The sequence below is a fragment of the Myxine glutinosa genome, chromosome 6 (assembly GCF_964187855.1).
Source record: "Myxine glutinosa chromosome 6, kmMyxGlut1.1, whole genome shotgun sequence".
NCBI classification, from domain to species: Eukaryota; Metazoa; Chordata; class Myxini; order Myxiniformes; family Myxinidae; genus Myxine; species Myxine glutinosa.
Window position 1 is genome coordinate 156,258,685 of NC_136266.1, and position 19,784 is coordinate 156,278,468.

Genomic DNA, 19,784 nt, shown 5'->3' on the forward strand with positions numbered 1-19,784 from the left:
TTGAGAGCAAAGGCTTATGCGTATAAATATAGAGTTGGGAATGTGGAGAAGTGTGATCAGAAGCTCAAGGGGATTTAAAAAAATGTAATTCAAGAAAGTATACATTTTGGTCATTATTATCAATGTTTGATGAGTGGGGAGAAACAATATAGAAAGGTAAAAGGGATTAGGAGTTATAAGCATGAATTATATTCAGAAGAGATAAATAAACTAGCACGAGTAGCATATGATGATAAACGATATATTTTAGATGGTGGTGTCATGTGTGTACCTTTTGGTTATATATAAATGAATAAAGAATGGAGAAAATCTCAAGATTGGTATATAGATGGAAAACATAATGAGTGTGAGAAATATCAGATCCGAGAGGTTGAGAGGATCACTGGTCAGAAGGTCCTCGACTGATAAACGTATTAATTTGTTAAGTGGGATAATGGAGGGTGGGAAGAAAAATATATTAGAGTGGAGTGAGAACTTTGATGGTTATCAACCGGATAATAAATATTATAATTTTAAAATGGTATGTGGATCGGGAGGAGGACAGACCAGGTCCCTCCGTGAAACATATCATTTTATAAACACACAGAGAAAGGTACTTAATGTAAAGTTTATCAATATCCTAGATGGGAATGAGTTCCATAAGAGAATGGAGTTGTTTAAAAAGTTAGAAAATGATAATATATTTCTTGGATCAATGAGGGATTTTGAATGTCGCGTGGTCCTTGGAGGTTAAGTAAGGACTCCCCCATTCACTTACATGTAAAAGGAGAAAGGGGTGTCGTGGTAATCAGGGGAAAAATGGACAGTTTGGGGAAAAGTCCCATCTAAATACATGGGTGTCTTGGAAGCCCCATTATCTCCCTACTCATGTTGTACCCATTACATTGCACTAAAACAAGCTTTTATATACTGAAATGCAAAAGAAACTTACCAGCTTTGAAACCTTTAAATATCAACAATAACACTGCGTGTAGTAAATGTGTGAACTTATTTGTGGACAATAGTGTCCTCATTGTCAGACAAAACGGTCACGGATGGTCACTTGAACCTTCAATGGTCACTTCATAGCACAGCTGTTGAACAGCCGTTTTGACTGTCAGTGATTAGCCAAGGGGTACGGGATGATTTTAATGAGCTGCACGTGATGTCTTGATATTGGCTTTAAAAAGGCCAGTGCAAAATGGGCATTTCAATCAACATGCCACGATTGTCAAGGGATCAACGGCAGCGTGCCCTGGGCATGCTGCAAGGCGGACTGAGCTACCGTGAGGTGGCACGTCGCCATGGCTGTTCACACCAGACGATATCAGCCCTGGTGGACAGAGACACCCTCCACAACTCTGCAGATGACAGACCTCGATCAGGGAGGCCAAGAGTCACCACTGCAAGGCAGGACAGGCAGATGGTCCGAAGTCACCTGCGGGATCGATTCCGTCCAGCATCCCGCACTGCGGCAGAAACTCCGGGGCGTGCAAACCCACGGATCTCCAATGATACTGCACGAAGACGACTGCATGACTATGGTCTGACTGCCAGAAGACCATACAGAGGCCCCGTGATGACGGCTGCCCATCTCCGCAACCGACAGAGATGGTGCCAGCAGCATCAGCGGTGGACCTTGGCGCAGTGGAACGAGGTCGCTTTCAGCGATGAGTCAAGGTTCTGTGTGGACAGTCCTGATGGGCACCATCTCTGGTGGTGCCCAGAGATGGTGCCCGGTATACACCCAGCGGTAAATATCATCATTTAAAAACTGAGACTAATTCCTTACATTTATTCTCCGTTAATACTGTGGTTGTTAATATTAGTGCCGAACACCGCTCATCATTGATTCATGAACCTTACATCACTTCAATCCATTAACTTTGTATTCATTACATAGAGATTAACTGCTCCCACCCTCTGGAACTCACTACCTCACACCATCAGAGACTCCTCCTCACTCACCACATTCAAAACATCACTAAAGACCCACCTGTTCAACACTGCATTCAACATTCAACCCACAGCATTTAACCCCTGACTATCACTTCTCCTTCTCCCTCCTTTTGCTTTAAATATTTCCCTATTGATTCTTGTCTTTTTGCAATTGTTGTTTTCATGTATTGTTCTGCATTATGTTTTCCACTCTGTCAAAGCGCCTTTGGGCTTCTTGAAAAGCGCTATACAAAATAAATGAATTATTATTATTTATTATAAAGTGTTATTAGTGTAGGCTGTTATGTCATTTCGTGTTTTTTTTTTGTTAAAAGCAAAATTCCACTTGATTCCTTGTCTTTGGGGTGTCACATGTTCGAAAAAATAGGTTGTTAATTTTTTAAAACGGATTTAGGGTGTCGAATCCAAGATGGCCGCCAAAAAATATAACTTCCATTAAAACTGGTATTCTGAACACAGTATGAGGTCCAAATTAATGATAATACCCATAATTTCAAAACCAAGAAGTTCAAAAACAATTAATTTCAATATGGCAGTCAAATTCAAAATGGTGGAAAAATCCAAGATGGCCGCCACTTCTTAAATAACCACAGTACAAAAACTTAATGTTCTTGATAACACAAATTGTGAATGATGAAATAGGTCCATTTTGGTGGTAATGCCCACATAAGTAATGCTAGGCCGTTGGGGAAACATGTTACTGATTCGTTGAAATCGGTGGATGCCAGCCATAGTGAGAAATAGTGAGAAAATCCAATATGGCTACCACTGTTTTACACAAAGGTCCACATTGCTATAACAATGATAGCGTAATGTAATTTCCTGTTTGACCATATTTAAATATTCCTGTCTCACAATCATCCGTTTTACCTTACAAGTCCTCGTGTTCATCTCCCACAATGTTCTGAGCTGATTGTTCATTGTTGCTACAGCCGTAGTTCAAACAGCTACAGACCTCTGTGCATGGGAGTTTATTGCTGCGGCAACTACAGGAGTTTCCTTTGCATCCTGATTTGCAGCCACATTTTACCAGCTTAGTCACGGCCTCTGGTGCTGGAGGGTTCAAACACATCACCGGAAGAAATCTATTTTCCTCTGACTTCCATCCGTAGTCAGTGGGAGAAGGAAGGGACGGTTGACTTTCGCATGCCTGCATCCATATCATTGCAATATAATGTGCTCGCAGAATGTGTGGTGTCAATGATCTTCGATCTTCGATCTTGTATTCTTGTGCACGTCTAAGGCCAAGCCCACTGAAAGAGGAGTTTCGCAGAGGTTTCTGAAGTCACTCCCTAAGTGTTTTGGTGTAAACGACACCTGTCTGTCAGATTTGTAAGCTTGAACAAAGTGCTGTGCTAAAACGGAGGCACTTTGATCTACAGATGTTCTCCTCCTTTCAGTTTGAATTGGTCTTGGTCCCTGGATGGCATGTTTGCAAAATGTGTACAACAGTGGAGGTGGTTCATAATCTTGAAATGTCCCACGGAACTTCCAGTTGGGTGAATTGGCAATATCTCGTCTTACTATTGTGGCTGCTTTCAACAGGATCTTCAATTCTCCTGTGAGATCTTCTGTCTCTAGGGCAGTTGACAGAGCTGCTTCTTTTACTTTAGTTGGAAGAACTTGTTCAGGTTTAGTCTTGTCTGGTGGTCTGTTGAAGTGCACATCAGGGATGTTATCCAGAATCAGCTGCTTTAGGAACGGTTTGTACATTTGTTTGGAAGTTAAGGGCACTCCGTTTCCTTCTAATATGTTGATGTAAGTTGTTTGAATATCATTCATGTTCAAAGCAGTTTCTCTAGTTTTCAGTTCATTTGCTATTACTTCAAGTATCTCAAGGTCAGATATGGCTTGGCCAAATTTTTTTGCTGATCTGGGTTCCTTCGCTCTTGCAATGTCCCTCTTTGCTTTTACAAAGCAAGGTAGATGATATCTGATATCATAAGCAACTGCTGCTAGGGGATCAGTTGCTGCAATAACATTACTTAGCCTTGCCTTCAGATTTACATCATTTGTGTTTCGGCCAATTTCCATAAACTGGGATCCCATATTCTTGGTTGCAACATCATGGAGCTTGACTCTTGTGTCTTCAGCACACAGAACACATTTGATGTTGTCAGTATATTTTTCTCTTCTACCTCTCACGGACGTCGAAGGAGAATCCGCTGCAGAACAAGGACGTCCTATCTTCTTCTGTCGTATGACAGCAACATCTCCCACTAATGCTGCCTTTTTGAATCGTGTCTTTGCCTTATCAATGTTACCTTTGTGTGTAACATTTGCATAGCATCTCTTGTGATAGGAAACACCCTCATTTATCAGTTGTTCTGCAGAAAAGTCCTGAACACGGGCATTCAGTTCAGCATAGTCCGTGTCTCTATATCCATATCGCAGTTGAGCAGAGTCAATGATATTCTGAATGGAATCTAATGCAGGTTTTGCTACATAGCTTTTGTAGTCAGCTTGCCGAACACCAGTCTGGCAAATAAAACACAGCTTGAAATCCACGGATTTTGGCCTCTTGTCGGGGGGAAGAGCTTCCATCACGGGTATCAACCTCACCTATAGGTTCAAATTAAGGAGAGTGAGGTATACATCATGATAGTTGTAGTGACACCATTTTAAAAAGATATCACTATTTGATGTATTAACAGCTTTTGATATTTGTTTCAGTAACACTATCAATGTAGAATCAAACTCGTCATAATAAGTATCCAATGTTGCTGCATATAACTGTAACTACACTTAACAATCCACCACTAACCTGGCAATAAATCCACTATGTTGTGTTTTGTGCTTGTCGTCAGGGCTTCTACCCGTGGCTTCTTATCAACTTTGATACGAGATGCTTGTTCAAACTTCGGAGAAGGGGAGGAACAGGGTTTAGGGCGTTCTAACCTACAAGTATAACAGCAAATGTGTACATAGGACAACTAGTGTTTAATGCACTACAGATATAATACAATATGACAGGAATCAGTACATACCGTGGATGTATAAAAAGGATCATTGAAGGACCATTGCCCGCCTTTACAGTCAATGCAAATTGTTTTCTGCTATTCAGTTTCTCTTGTTTCGTTGCTTAAGTTTCTGGTTCATTTTCCAATACTACTCACTAACCTGGCTACTATCAAAACGCTTGTTCAGATACGGTATATCTTGAGTGGGTAAGGACTCCTACCATGCATGGTACAGCTAACAACTTTTTTGCTTGCTAATCTGTCCTGAACTTCAAAATCTGGGGATGGACATGGTTGACAGCATAGTAACCTAAAATAGAAACAGTGCTTTGTACATTAATGTCAAGATTATAATCAATATTGTAATACTGGTAGAGGATGTAGACGTTTTCACTCACTCAAATAATAAGATCGGCCTGTGTTTCTAATGGCAGCCATTTTAAAATTCAAGATGGCTGCCATCCACCGTTTTCAACGAATCAGTAACATATTTCCCCAACGGCTAAGCATTGCTTGTGTGGGTATTACCACCAAATGGACCTTTTCCATCATTCACAATTTGTGTTATCAAGAACATTAAGTTTTTGTACTGTGGTTATTTAAGAAGTGGCGGCCATCTTGGATTTTTCCACCATTTTGAATTTCACTGCCATATTGAAATTAATTGTTTTTGAACTCCTTGGTATTGAAATTATGGGTATTATCATTAATTTGGACCTCATACTGTGTTCAGAATACCAGTTTTAATGGAATTTATATATTTTGGCGGCCATCTTGGATTTGACACCCTTAATCCGTTTTAAAAAATTAACAACCTATTTTTTCAAACATGTGACACCCCAAAGACAAGGAATCAAGTGGAATTTTGCTTTTAACAAAAAAAAAACACGACAGCCATTTTTAAGACATAGCAGCCTACACTATATGGTTATATTTACTATATTATTATTATTTTTTTTTTTATAAAAACTATACGACTGAAATGATGCACTGCTGTATTAAGAAACCTGGGCTTAATCCAAAGGTCCAAAGATGAGGCATAACGCCTAAGGCCTATATGTAACCGTAAGACAAATGATGAATTGCGAAAGATGATGGGAATATTGCCTGTGATTGATGCTGTGAAGAGGAACAGGCTGAGATGGTTTGGTCATGTGTTGAGGAAGGATGAAAGTGACTGGTTGAGAAGAGTGATGGAAATTGATGTAGAAGGAAGTAGAGGACAGGGAAGACCGAGAAAGACTTGGCTAAAGATGGTGGAAGAAGAAATGCGGGCAAGGGGGTTAACAAGGAGAGATTCAGAAAATAGGGCAAAATGAAGAAGATTGTCATGGGGACCGCAAGGCTAACCCCCGCTCTAGCAGGGAAAATGGCCTTAAAATGCATGTTGTTGTTGTTGTATTGATGGAAGAGCCGTAACATCTATGCTTTCAATATTTGATGGTCATTTTAACAATCAGTTTGTTTGTGTTTCACACTGAATGAAAAATCTAAAGGTAGAGCATGGTGATTGTGATATATGACAGGTTCGATGATATGTTTTGCCTGAATAGCATATAGAGTCAGCCGCCACACCGCTGTAATGACATCAGACGTAATCACATCACCCTGTCATGTGACCAGATCCTCAGCTCTGATTGGTATACGTTTGAGGGGACATAAATACATACATACGGATGGACAAACACTGTTCTAGACGGCTTTGCCCAATGGGCTAAGCCGTAAAGATCTATCCGATTAACACAAAACATTTTTGTGGCATCTACGTATCACTACTAACTTGAATATGAAACTTTTTTTTTTTTTGATCGGTCACGTGGTCTGGCAATGAAAAAGAAAACAAAATTGCTCAAAATTGATGACGTCATAGGTCACGTGACCAGGCGGCTAAATTGGATTTCATGAAAACCTTTAAAATGCATCTCCGCCTTAATTTTTCGATTGATTGAGTTGAAACTTGGACCACTTATAGTATGCCACTTGACTTGATGTATATCCTCTGGATGACGTCATCGGTCATGTGGCATTGCGGCCATATTGGATTTCATGAAAAACTTCTAAAATGCACCTCCTTCATTTTTCGGATCAATTCAGTTCAAACCTTGCATAATTGGGACTACCGTTGTCAAGGACGTTGTTGCACACTTGTCCAATCAGAATGGAGCGTCTTGGTCCTCGGGGCATCACTGCCTGCAGTTTTGATTTCTTCTTGTTTCCATACTTTTTCACAGCACATCCCTACATCCTTTTTCATTTAAAAAAAAAGAAGTTTTTATTAACGACCTCAAAATAAATCGAATGAAATTTACTGTGAATCATTTACTCGATTTTACGTCATTTCCACCATCTTGAGGAAGTACCTTTAGGACGTCAGTCAGCGTTATCTTCATTCTAAACATACTCAGCATTAGGCCCACATATGTTATCCTGGCAAATAATGAACAGCGATTGACATTGGACTTGGTTCATTGTTGGCCACATATCACGCTCTGGTTGACCCACACTACCGTCCTATCGAGTTTGGTTACAATCGGTACAGGCATAGCCGAGGTGTGACAATACATTACCCATGATGGTGTGAAAAGACAGATACACGCAGAGACAGACAGAGCTGGTCATTCTAATACTTCGCCAACCCCTCCGGAACCAATACAATACAATATGTATTGAAGATATGTCACCATATTATTACTTATACGCCCTCCAATAGGCGAGGGCGAGACTACCGGAAGTAAGCTGTAACACGTGCCATTTTGTGGTTTGTTTTCAACGGATCCAATCATGTGACTGTTGTCGCGAAGGGTGCACTAACCGGAAGTTACGTAGTTCTTCGGGCGCCGAAAAAAAGCCCACCTCCCCCCCACATGAGGTTTGCAGGGGGCCACCCACATACCCAGCGGAGGCTCTGATAGATAGTAGAAACAAATCCTATATAATAAGCTAAAACAGTGTGCTGGGACTGAGGCTGGTTAAATTTTTTTTCCTGTTTATCATCGCCGCCCGCCCCATAAAAGTTGTCCGCCTCTAAAAAAAGTTTTTGTTTTTTTTTTTGCTCGCGAAGTCAGTAAAATCCGTTCCCGCTCAGTGGAACAGGTTCGAATTTTGTATGTGCTCACCGATCACATACAAAATCACATACCCTCACTACTATGTTTGTAGTTTTGTACCGTCTGAGCCAAGTTACACGTGCTCGAACTTCGCCGATCTGCAGGAGACCAATGAGGCAAACGTCTTCAATAATGTCTACGCCAAAGCCAATCTCACATGCAACGATGCGACAGAGAAGCCACACTACAAGGCTGGCTATGAGGATGTGTGCTATTTGTGGGGCTGTGTTGAGGAGCTGAGTACCACAGATGAGTCATATCCTACATGCAGTACCTGCAGTAAGAGTCGTACTGCCGAGAAGAGGCCCATTCGGAGTTGAAGAAGTAGTTGGTATTCTGAAGGAGAAGCCAAATATCATCGGCAAACGGGAGAGCCTTACGTGATAATTATTGCTGAGAATTCCTAGTCAAAAATTAAACGAGCGCTGCACTACATGTAGTAGTAGGTGATGATAGATACATGAATAAACGGCAACCGACATTCTATTGGTGTTGAACTCTACTCAACATGTATGAGTGCTATCATAGCAGTAGCTCCTGATATATAGATACGTCTCTGAGTGCTATAATAGCAGTAGCTGCTGATAGCTGGATACATCTATGAGTACTATAATAGCAGTAGCCTCTGATAGATGGATACATCTATGAGTGCTAAAATAGCAGTAGCTGCTGATAGATAGATACATCTATGAGTGCTATAATAGCAGTAGCTGCTAATAGATAGACACATCTATGAGTGCTATAATAGCAGTAGCTGCTAATAGATAGATACATCTATGAGTGCTATAATAGCAGTAGCTCCTGATGTATAGATACATCTATGAGTGCTATAATAGCAGTGGCTGCTCATAGATAGATACATCTATGAGTGCTATAATAGCAGTAGCTGCTGATTGATAGATACATCTATGAGTGCTATAATAGCAGTAGCTGCTGATAGATAGATACATCTATGAGTGCTATAATGGCAGTAGCTGCTGATAGATAGATACATCTATGAGTGCTATAATAACAGTAGCTGCTGATATACAGATACATCTATGAGTGCTATAATAGCAGTAGCTGCTGATATACAGATACATCTATGAGTGCTATAATAGCAGTAGCTGCTGATAGATAGATACATCTATGAGTGCTATAATAGCAGTAGCTGCTGATATATAGATACATCTATGAGTGCTATAATAGCAGTAGCTGCTGATAGATAGATACATCTATGAGTGCTATAATAGCAGTAGCTGCTGATATATAGATACATCTATGAGTGCTATAATAGCAGTAGCTGCTGATAGATAGATACATCTATGAGTGCTATAATAGCAGTAGCTGCTGATAGATAGATACATCTATGAGTGCTATAATAGCAGTAGCTGCTGATAGATAGATACATCTATGAGTGCTATAATGGCAGTAGCTGCTGATAGATAGATACATCTATGAGTGCTATAATAGCAGTAGCTGCTGATATATAGATACATCTATGAGTGCTATAATAGCAGTAGCTGCTGATAGATAGGTACATCTATTAGTGCTATAATAGCAGTAGCTGCTGATAGATAGATACATCTATGAGTGCTATAATAGCAGTAGCTGCTTATAGATAGATACATCTCTGAGTGCTATAATAGCAGTAGCTGCTGATAGATAGGTACATCTATTAGTGCTATAATAGCAGTAGCTGCTGATATATAGATACATCTATGAGTGCTATAATAGCAGGAGCTGCTGATATATAGATACATCTATGAGTGCTATATTAGCAGTAGCTTCTGATAGATAGGTACATCGATGAGTGCTACAATAGCAGTAGCTCCTGATAGATAGATACATCTACGAGTGCTATAATAGCAGTAGCCTCTGATAGATAGATACATCTATGAGTGCTAAAATAGCAGCAGCTGCTAATAGATAGATACATCTATGAGTGCTATAATAGCAGTAGCTGCTGATAGATAGATACATCTATGAGTGCTATAATAGCAGTAGCCTCTGATAGATAGATATATCTATGAGTGCTAAAATAGCAGTAGCTGCTAATAGATAGATACATCTATGAGTGCTATAATAGCAGTAGCTGCTGATAGATAGATACATCTATGAGTGCTATAATAGCAGTAGCCTCTGATAGATAGATATATGTATGAGTGCTAAAATAGCAGTAGCTGCTAATAGATAGATACATCTATGAGTGCTATAATAGCAGTAGCTCCTGATATATAGATACATCTATGAGTGCTATAATAGCAGTAGCTGATAATAGATAGATACATCTACGAGTGCTATAATAGCAGTAGCTCCTGATATACAGATACATCTATGAGTGCTATAATAGCAGTAGCCTCTGATAGATAGATACATCTATGAGTGCTATAATAGCAGTAGCTGCTGATAGATACATCTATGAGTGCTATAATAGCAGTAGCTGCTGATAGATAGATACATCTATGAGTGCTATAATAGTAGTAGCTGCTGATAGATAGATACATCTATGAGTGCTATAATAGCAGTAGCTGCTGATAGATAGATACATCTATGAGTGCTATAATAGTAGTAGCTGCTCATCGATAGATACATCTATGAGTGCTATAATAGTAGTATCTGCTCATCGATAGATACATCTATGAGTGCTATAATAGCAGTAGCTGCTGATAGATAGATACATCTATGAGTGCTATAATAGCAGTAGCTCCTGATATATAGATACATCTACGAGTGCTATAATAGCAGTAGCTGTTGATAGATAGATACATCTATGAGTGCTATAATAGCAGTAGCTGCTGATAGATAGATACATCTATGAGTGCTAAAATAGCAGTAGCTGCTAATAGATAGATACATCTATGAGTGCTATAATAGCAGTAGCTGCTGATAGATGGATACATCTATGAGTGCTATAATAGCAGTAGCTGCTGATATATAGATACATCTATGAGTGCTAAAATAGCAGCAGCTGCTAATAGATAGATACATCTATGAGTGCTATAATAGCAGTAGCTGCTGATAGATAGATACATCTACGAGTGCTAAAATAGCAGTAGCTGCTAATAGATAGATACATCTATGAGTGCTATAATAGCAGTAGCATATGGACCAACTTCTATCTACTCATCCCAACTCTCTCTTCCTCATATGTGGTGATTTCAACTGTCATCATGCCAGTTGGCTGGGTGTGGGTACCTCCCTCACCAGCCATGGCTCCTCAGCAAAGGACTTCTGCGACTCACTGGGACTGACACAATCTGTCAATTTCCCGACCCGGATCTCAGTCAACGGAGCATCTTCTCTTCTGGACTTGGTTATGACTAACTTCCCTGAAAATGTCTGCTGCTCTTCTTCTGCACCAATCGGATCATCTGATCATGTCCTTGTTAAAGTGGACATCTCTCTGACCATTCTCAGGGAGCCTGCTCAGCGTCGACGAGTCTGGCATTTCACTCAGGCCAACTGGCACGGTCTTCAAGCAGCCATCAATCATCTGGACTGGTCTCCCATCGCTACCACCTCTGACATCAACTCATCCTGGGAATTCTTCCAAAGTAAATTGCTCTCCCTCATGCACAGTTTTATCCCATCTCGTCTTCAGTTGTCATACCCTTCCTCCCGTCCATGGTACACGGAATCTTGTGGTGAGGCTGTTGCCCAGAAACAACTTGCCTTCGTCTCCTGGAAAGCAAATCCAACGGAAGGAAATCTCATTTCCTTTCACAAAGCCCGAAACAAGTGTGTGTCCACCCTTAGGAGAGCCAGGAAACAATATCTCTCCGTTCTCAAGACCGAACTCTCTTATCTGTCTCCCTCTTCCAAATCCTGGTGGCGTCTGGTCAAATCCGTTTCTGGTGTTTGTTCCCCCTCCATCCCCTCCCTTACCTCAAACGGCTACACAGCTGACTCCGCACGTGAAAAAGCTGAATGCCTCAACTCTGTGTTTGCCTCTAAATCTTGTGTCCCAAACCCATCCCTCTCTGTACCCACCATACCCAGTCATACCCAGCTGCTCCTGGACTCCGTGTCCTTTCCTCCTGACAAGGTGGAAAAGTTTCTGTCAACCCTCAACTCTGATTCTGCAACTGGACCCGACGGCATCAGCCCACGGGTCCTAAAATCCTGCTCTGCCGCTCTATCTCACCCTCTCTCTGTTCTCTTCACCCTCTCTTTTGCTCAAGGTCAACTGCCATCTGCTTGGAAATCAGCCAACATCACCGCTTTGCACAAAAAAGGTGCAAAAACAGATCCTAGCAACTACAGACCAATCAGCCTTCTCCCAATTATCAGCAAAGTCATGGAATCCATCATTGCTTCGGATATGAAATCTTTCCTCTTCTCCAATGGCTTGATCTCTGAGCATCAATTTGGTTTCAGACAAGGTCACTCTACTCTGGACATGCTGCTTCTGCTGTCTCAACAATGGATGGAGGTCCTCAATGCCAAACAGGATATTAGAGCTGTCTCCCTCGACATATCACGTGCCTTCGATACGGTCTGGCACCCCGCTCTGCTCACCAAACTCTCCTCCTTTGGTATCCATGGAAATCTCCACGCATGGCTGGCTGACTTCCTCTCTAGTCGTCGTCAACGTGTGGCCCTGAATGGGGTTCTCTCATCTCCTCTTCCTGTTCAGGCTGGAGTTCCCCAAGGCAGTGTTCTGGGCCCTGTGCTTTTTCTGGTCTTCATCAATGATCTCTCTGACTCTCTTGAAAATCCTCTATCTCTTTGCCGCTCCATTCCTCTTCCCTCAGATCGGCAGTTGCAGCCTCCTCACTCTCTGAAGACTTGGACAAAATCACAGACTGGTCAAACAAGTGGAACATGTCTTTCAATCCTGACAAATCTCACACTCTTACTATGTCTCTCCGAAAAGATCGACTGGACAACCCTCCCATCTACTTTCTCAACAATCCTCTCCAAGAAGTTCTGTCGCTCAAGCTTTTGGGTCTCACTATCTGCCATGATCTTTCTTGGGAAAACCACATTTCCAAGCTGGCCTCCAAAGCCAGTCGCCGACTGGGCATCCTCCGTCGTGCGAAGTCCTTGCTCGGCACACCTGAGCTCCTCACCACATACAAGGCTTTCATCCGCAGCTCAATGGAATACTGTTCTCCCCTATGGGCCGGTGCTCCTGCCTCACACCTAGCTCGGCTTCACGCTGTTGAAACCAAAGCTTTCAGAATTATTGGAATCTCCCGCGATGAAGCTATCTCTGAGGGCCTTTCACTCACTCACCGCAGGCAGGTAGGTGGTCTTTCTGTCTTCTACAGACTCCTCTCCGGCCTTGCACCCCCAGCTCTCTCTGTGCTCTGTCCCCCAAATATTCCTACAGGTCGCACAAGATCTGCCAGCAACCCTCTGATGGTTAAACTGCCGAAATCTCGGCTCTCTGCTCACCTTCACTCTTTCATTCCTCTTTTCTCCCGCCTCTGGAACAAACTCCCTCACTCCCTTCAATCCCATTCCTCCCTCCAGGTCTTTAAAACAGCTGTTCACCACCATCTCTTATCTTCCCCCATCCAAAACCTTGATCTTTTCTACCCCGGCTAATTCACCCCAGATCCACCTTGTTTGAAATTCCAACTTCTTTCCTGGAAGTCCTGGCCGTGTCCATGTTTTATACCTCTCCCACCCCCCCCCCCCCCAAAGCCCTCGCCCTCTCTCAGATCTCTCGATGTCTGCATGTCTCTCGGTCCCTGCTCTCAAATGTTGTGTTTGTGTCCTTCCCCCTCTCTCCCCATCTTGTCTACCGCTCCCGATGTTATATGTTTTTGTGTCGGTTTGTCTTTCTGTGTGATTAATGTTCGCTCTTTCACGAGCCTCGATGTTGTATACAAAAAAACAAAACAAAAAAAAGCAGTGCTATAATAGCAGTAGCTCCTGATAGATAGATACATCTATGAGTGCTATAATAGCAGTAGCTGCTAATAGATAGATACATCTATGAGTGCTAAAATAGCAGTAGCTGCTAATAGATAGATACATCTATGAGTGCTATAATAGCAGTAGCTACTAATAGATAGATACATCTATGAGTGCTATAATAGCAGTAGCTGCTAATAGATAGATACATCTATGAGTGCTAAAATAGCAGTAGCTGCTAATAGGTAAATACATCTATGAGTGCTATAATAGCAGTAGCTGCTAATAGATAGATATATCTATGAGTGCTATATTAGCAGTAGCTGCTGTTATATAGATACATCTATGAGTGGTATAATAGCAGTAGCTGCTGATAGATACATCTATGAGTGCTATAATAGCAGTAGCTGCTGTTATATAGATACATCTATGAGTGCTATAATAGCAGTAGCTGCTGTTATATAGATACATCTATGAGTGCTATAATAGCAGTAGCTGCTGATAGATACATCTATGAGTGCTATAATAGCATTAGCTGCTGATAGATACATCTATGAGTGCTATATTATAGCAGTAGCTGCTGATACTGATAGATACATCTATGAGTGCTATAATAGCAGTAGCTGCTGATAGATACATCTATGAGTGCTATAATAGCATTAGCTGCTGATAGATACATCTATGAGTGCTATAATAGCAGTAGCTGCTGATAGATACATCTATGAGTGCTATAATAGCAGTAGCTGCTGATAGATAGATGTATAAACGCGAACCAGACATCCTTTTGATGTGGTTAATGTCGTCTTCCATGTCTGCCAAACTGCACAATATGCATGTACCGGTACCATGAAGTGATATTTCGTGGCGAGGAATTCTAGTCAAATATGTACATGAATGCTATGGCAATAGCTGCTGATCGATACATGTATGGCAACCGGCCATTATTCTTAAAAGCCGAAGTTTTGGTCCACCATTGTTATATGTATCAGCAAATATTAAAAGTAAACAGAACTCAATGTGACATAGGTTTCTTTATTTTCTTTATTTGAATCGTATCACTATCAGTGCGTACTTACGAAGGTTTACTAGTTTAGAAATCATGACATGATTCATCATGTATGTCCGATCAAGTATATTTAAGAAAAAAACATATTGTGCGTTGAATAATCCATTAAAATTTCACTCTGAAAAAACAAAACAAACAAAAAACCATCCCGCCATACCCAAATAAATTCTTGTCAGACTGCGAACGGGAAATAAATTCAAAATGCTATTTATATACCTGTGTATATTATAGCTACAGGTAAATCCTATTCACGAAATGTACTTACTGTTGTTTTAAATAGCGATTAGGAGACAACGGTCTGGCCGGTCAACGGTATCGCCACGCGCCAGACAACGGCAAGGATTTCATCTCCTTGTACGAGGTCGAGGTTGTTCAATGAAACCCGCAGGATTTTTACTCTTCCTCACTTGTTTAATCATCCATTTTGTGATTGTATTACTATTAGCAAACTTATTTCTCAGTTACTCTCTGAATAACGAAAATCTAAGAAAGATTGCAGTAAATTGAAATGGTGGAACGCCATCCAAACTAAACAAACCGTTTGTATTCACCCCGACAGCACCGGCATCATTTGTAACCAAAAACGCTTGGCAATGGAAATTTTGAATGCATTGTTTTATTTTCATAAACGATCAGAAGAGATAAATCGGAATTGCTTTATTTGCACTCACATAGTACATGTGGTACATGCGGAAGCAATTTAGAAGAGGAAGAAGAGGCCGAAGAGGCATAAAAGCAGTACGTATTATGAAGAAGCGGATTGGTAGCTGCATCGATTACATCACAGAGTAGCCCATCTATATAAATAAAACAGTGTGTGTGTGTGTGTGTGTGTGTGTGTGTGTGTGTGTGTGTGTGTGTGTGTGTGTGTGTGTGTGTGTGTGTGTGTGTGTGTGTGTGTGTGTGTGTGTGTGTGTGTGTGTGTGTGTGTGTGTGTGTGTGTGTGTGTGTGTGTGTGTATATATATATATATATATATGTATGTTACCGACAGACTCCTAAACGGAGAGGCTCACGTGCTTGATATTTGGCATAGACATGGCCATTGAGCCTGGGAAGGACATGGTCTACCTGCCTCTCCTCCTCTCTCCCCTCCCCTCCCCCGCCCGGCAATGCCGGTACTTTTGCCAGTCAACAATAGGCCTAGTCTACTACTACAAGAAACGATGGTGCACATATCAATTTTATTTTACTTGCACATATGTGCAAGATTTATTTTGGGGACAACCACCTATTTACAACTGTGCTGTATTTTGGGGGCAACTATGCTCCGTTTTCAGATTGCTGGGAGTACCAGGCTCTTGGCAGATCCTCCCACCCTCCCCGTTTCGGGCGGCTAAAGGGATGGGTTTGGACTCCATTCCTGTTAACTCTTCAAATAAAGTGACCATATGGCCTCCCTTGACCGTTGAAGCCCCTAATATGAAAATACGCATTGCATAGAGTGAGAGCTTCGTCGACAATGGTCAGTCGATCGAGTACGCAGCCCTCACAAACATCTGTAGGCCGAGTAACAGGATATTGAAGAGCCGGGGCTCTTGCTTGATACGGACGAAATGACGGGCACAAACTCGTCCGAGAAGATATTTATTCGTAAAACCAACTCGTAGCCCAGCAGATATGTGAAAAAATTGTGCTTTTGGTGATACAAGCATGAAATTTTGAACACTGATAGAGCATACTACTAGGAAGATTTTTGGATATAGGGGTTTTCAAATCTTTTCCTAGGGACAAAATGGCGGCCATTTTAAAAATGGCCGTTTACGGATAATAAGATACACAGTACCGATGTCTATAAAACTAGATTTACTTATTGCTCAAGCACACCTATGATGTTTTTTTCACGTAAACAGGTTGTAAGATCATAATTAAATGTCAACAAACTCACATAACATTTATTTGGTCCTTATTCTTTACAAAAATAATTACTTTTTGAGCTATTTTGAGCAAACTCCAGAAACACAATGGAAATGAAGTGAAAATGCCACATTAACGCTGTGGAAGTGACTTTCACTATAAAACAGTCTACAAAACAGTCTTCCACATGTTTGTGTATATGTAACAGGTGTGTTTTTCCTCCTGTATACTATCGTGTGCACTCCCCTGCACAGTGACACAGAGCTGAGCACTGGAGTGCGGCCTTAACACACTTGCACTGTTTCCTGCAACCCTTCTTGCATCCACATCTAATCAATTGTCGGCATGCCTCAGTTGCCTCTGTGAGGGTTGTCCAATATATCCCCCAGCCGTTATTACTCTGTTTCCAACCCCATTCACTTGGCGATGGGAGCTCAGGTGCGCAAATCATCATCTGGCCCCAACAAAAGCCGGCTTGGTAGGCAGCTCTCTTGATGTGTTGTCTGAGGGCTTCTTGCGTTGGTGGGATAGCCTCTATTGATCTACCAGTCTGGGTGAAGAGATGCTTGCGGGCATCGTTAACATGTTCCTGGCTGCTTGTTCGATCGTAGAGCAGAACAACAAAACGCTCCAGTGGATCCATGTTGTCATTTGCAGTTGAAATGGTTGGTGTGGCAGCCAGTGCGCAGAAAGCTGAGGTGACCTCATCATAGGCTTTCCATGTTTCCCATGCTGTTTTCTTCCCCCTTCCGCCGAAGCAGGACACGGTGTCACACCCAGTGAAGGCGTGGAAGAATGGCAACCCTCGGCACTTGTTTGGTCCCAGTGCCACAGCCATCTCGTGAGCTGCCAAGTGCCTGAAATTCTTCCCTGTGCCAAAAGCAACCCAGAGTTCATCGATGTCAAGATATCCAGTTGCTGCCACTGCAAGGATCAAAACATCTGTGTCCACTGTGCGGATTGACACCTTGGTATAGCCCTGTCTGACTGCATCTTGGACATGGAGTAGTATCCTTGTATCTGCCTCCTCGTGACTACACGGGAAAAGACCAGTAACATCTCGTGGCTGTGTACAAAAAACTTCTTTGTGGTTTGTGGTGACGATTTGCTTGTCAGTCTCAATGTTTGCTATCCTCGTTGCTAGAAAGTCAAACAACTCCACCTTGTTCTCGTCTATGCGAAGGAAGGCCTGCCAGTTTCGAGGGATGGAACTAGATGGCTCAACTCGTCTCCTGGTGCCTTTACCCCTCGTCTTCCTGGTGTCGGCTTTCAAACTGTCTGGGAAATATTCATCCCAGATAATATCAACCCTGCTCTTATTTTGTATCTGAGATGTGATGTATGGCAAGAATACTAGTGATGCATACTCAGAGAAGGTCTTCGCATTACGAGGTGCCAGCATGTTCACGATGGCTGCTCCATCCAGGATCATGACTTCAACAGGGGGGCTTACATCATCATTTTCCCGTGAGGTGATCAGATCTTCTAAGCACCCAACCAGATCAGACTTGGTTCCAAGCCGGATTTTGCCCATTTGTGACAATGCAGGGGGACAAGCTTGGTTTTCATGTGCAAAGAATTCATCAAGATCTCCATTCCGTGTCTGGGATGCAATAAACAGCCTGGAGAACAGAACGCAGTCATTCTTCAGAGATACCACCTTCAACTCTGTTCTTGACTTCTCTCTGACTGGGGGTCGGCTGAAGAGAGGGAGATTGTTTCTTTTTATTGGGTCAGTGATAGGCTTTGTCTGATGTACAAGCCTCTCGTTCACATATGTGTCATACTGTTCTTTTCCCAGCTTCTCGATCTGGTAAAGGGTGTTGATGACTGCTGGGTCTGCCAGGTCTCTGCTGTCTAGCACCAAGAGATCTTTGCTGTCGTCACAGAATGGGTTCCCCATCTCTCCTATGACACGGGTGAGTGCTCTCACATCTCGAGCAAAGGCTACCTGCGTGTGCTTTGTCTGTTCATGGTGTTTTAGTTCAGTTTTCCTAATTCTTTTTTCTGTTGTGGCCTCGAACTTATAGATCAGTTTGGCCATCTCTGGACCAGACACCATCCATCGGCGCAAAGCTGCAGCATTCTCCGTAAGACCTACAGCCCCTCCATCACCTTTCACCAATGCATTATTTTGCTCGTGTGCCTGGTCTAAGGCTATGGCAGAGAATGCACGTGTAGTCTTCTTCATGGTGAAGTTTCCTGACAGAAACTGTGCGTATACAGTTGGATGCTTTGTTGCAAGTGTCACCATGTCGCGCAAGTGAACTGGGATCCACCTGGCATAGTTTGTATGTCCCAAGGCGAAGAACCATGGTACAAGCTTGGTCAGAGCATCAGTGTACAGTTGGAAGTTTCCTTCACGGACGGATCTCACATAGATCAGGACTGCCAGTTCTAGCTGCATAATTAGGAACCAGAACTGAAACTGTGGACTTGCATTGGCTTGTTCACCGCACCAGTCATCTAGTGGTATCGTATCCTGTCCCTCATCTAGTCCACTGGTGTACTGGCTGTAGGCTTCCTTCAGGAGAAGATAGAGAGTACTGGCTGTGACTTGGTGTGCTCGTCGTGTGCGTGTCACATGGGTCACTTTCAGGAAGGAATCAGCAGTACCACTTGTAGCAACCCCTGCAAGCATCAGAACGCCTGTCCACCCACTGCTATCCAGAAGGTCACCGAGGGTTTTCCATGCTGCCATCTCAATATGGAGTCCACCAAAGACCATGACGAAGTGATCTTCTCCGTGTGTTTCTGGCCATCTCCATTGGATCTGTTTGGCAAGTGTGTACAGTGGCTGATCAAGTGTGATTACAGGGATCTGACCTGGATTCAGAATATCGATTGCTTTCTTGATGACATCCATGGAGTGACGAATCATTGCCACAGATTTTGCCTGGTCATAGAAGAGAGGCAGCAATGAAGTTAAGGCCACACTACACTCTGGTTCTTCTGGAATAGACTGCTTGCTGGCATGGTATCCAGCCCATGATACTGTCTCGTCTCCCT

General features: G+C 42.3%; 1 protein-coding gene across 1 annotated transcript in view; it reads right to left on the reverse strand.

Annotated features, from left to right (window-relative positions):
- The window catches only part of LOC137428942 (uncharacterized), a 52,867-nt gene extending 37,494 nt beyond the window's left edge, over window positions 1–15,373 (reverse strand). The window contains 1 exon segment of the mRNA XM_078780821.1: window positions 15,184–15,373. The gene's annotated coding sequence lies outside the window, so the exon portion shown is untranslated.
- Window positions 15,374–19,784: the final 4,411 nt, after the last annotated feature.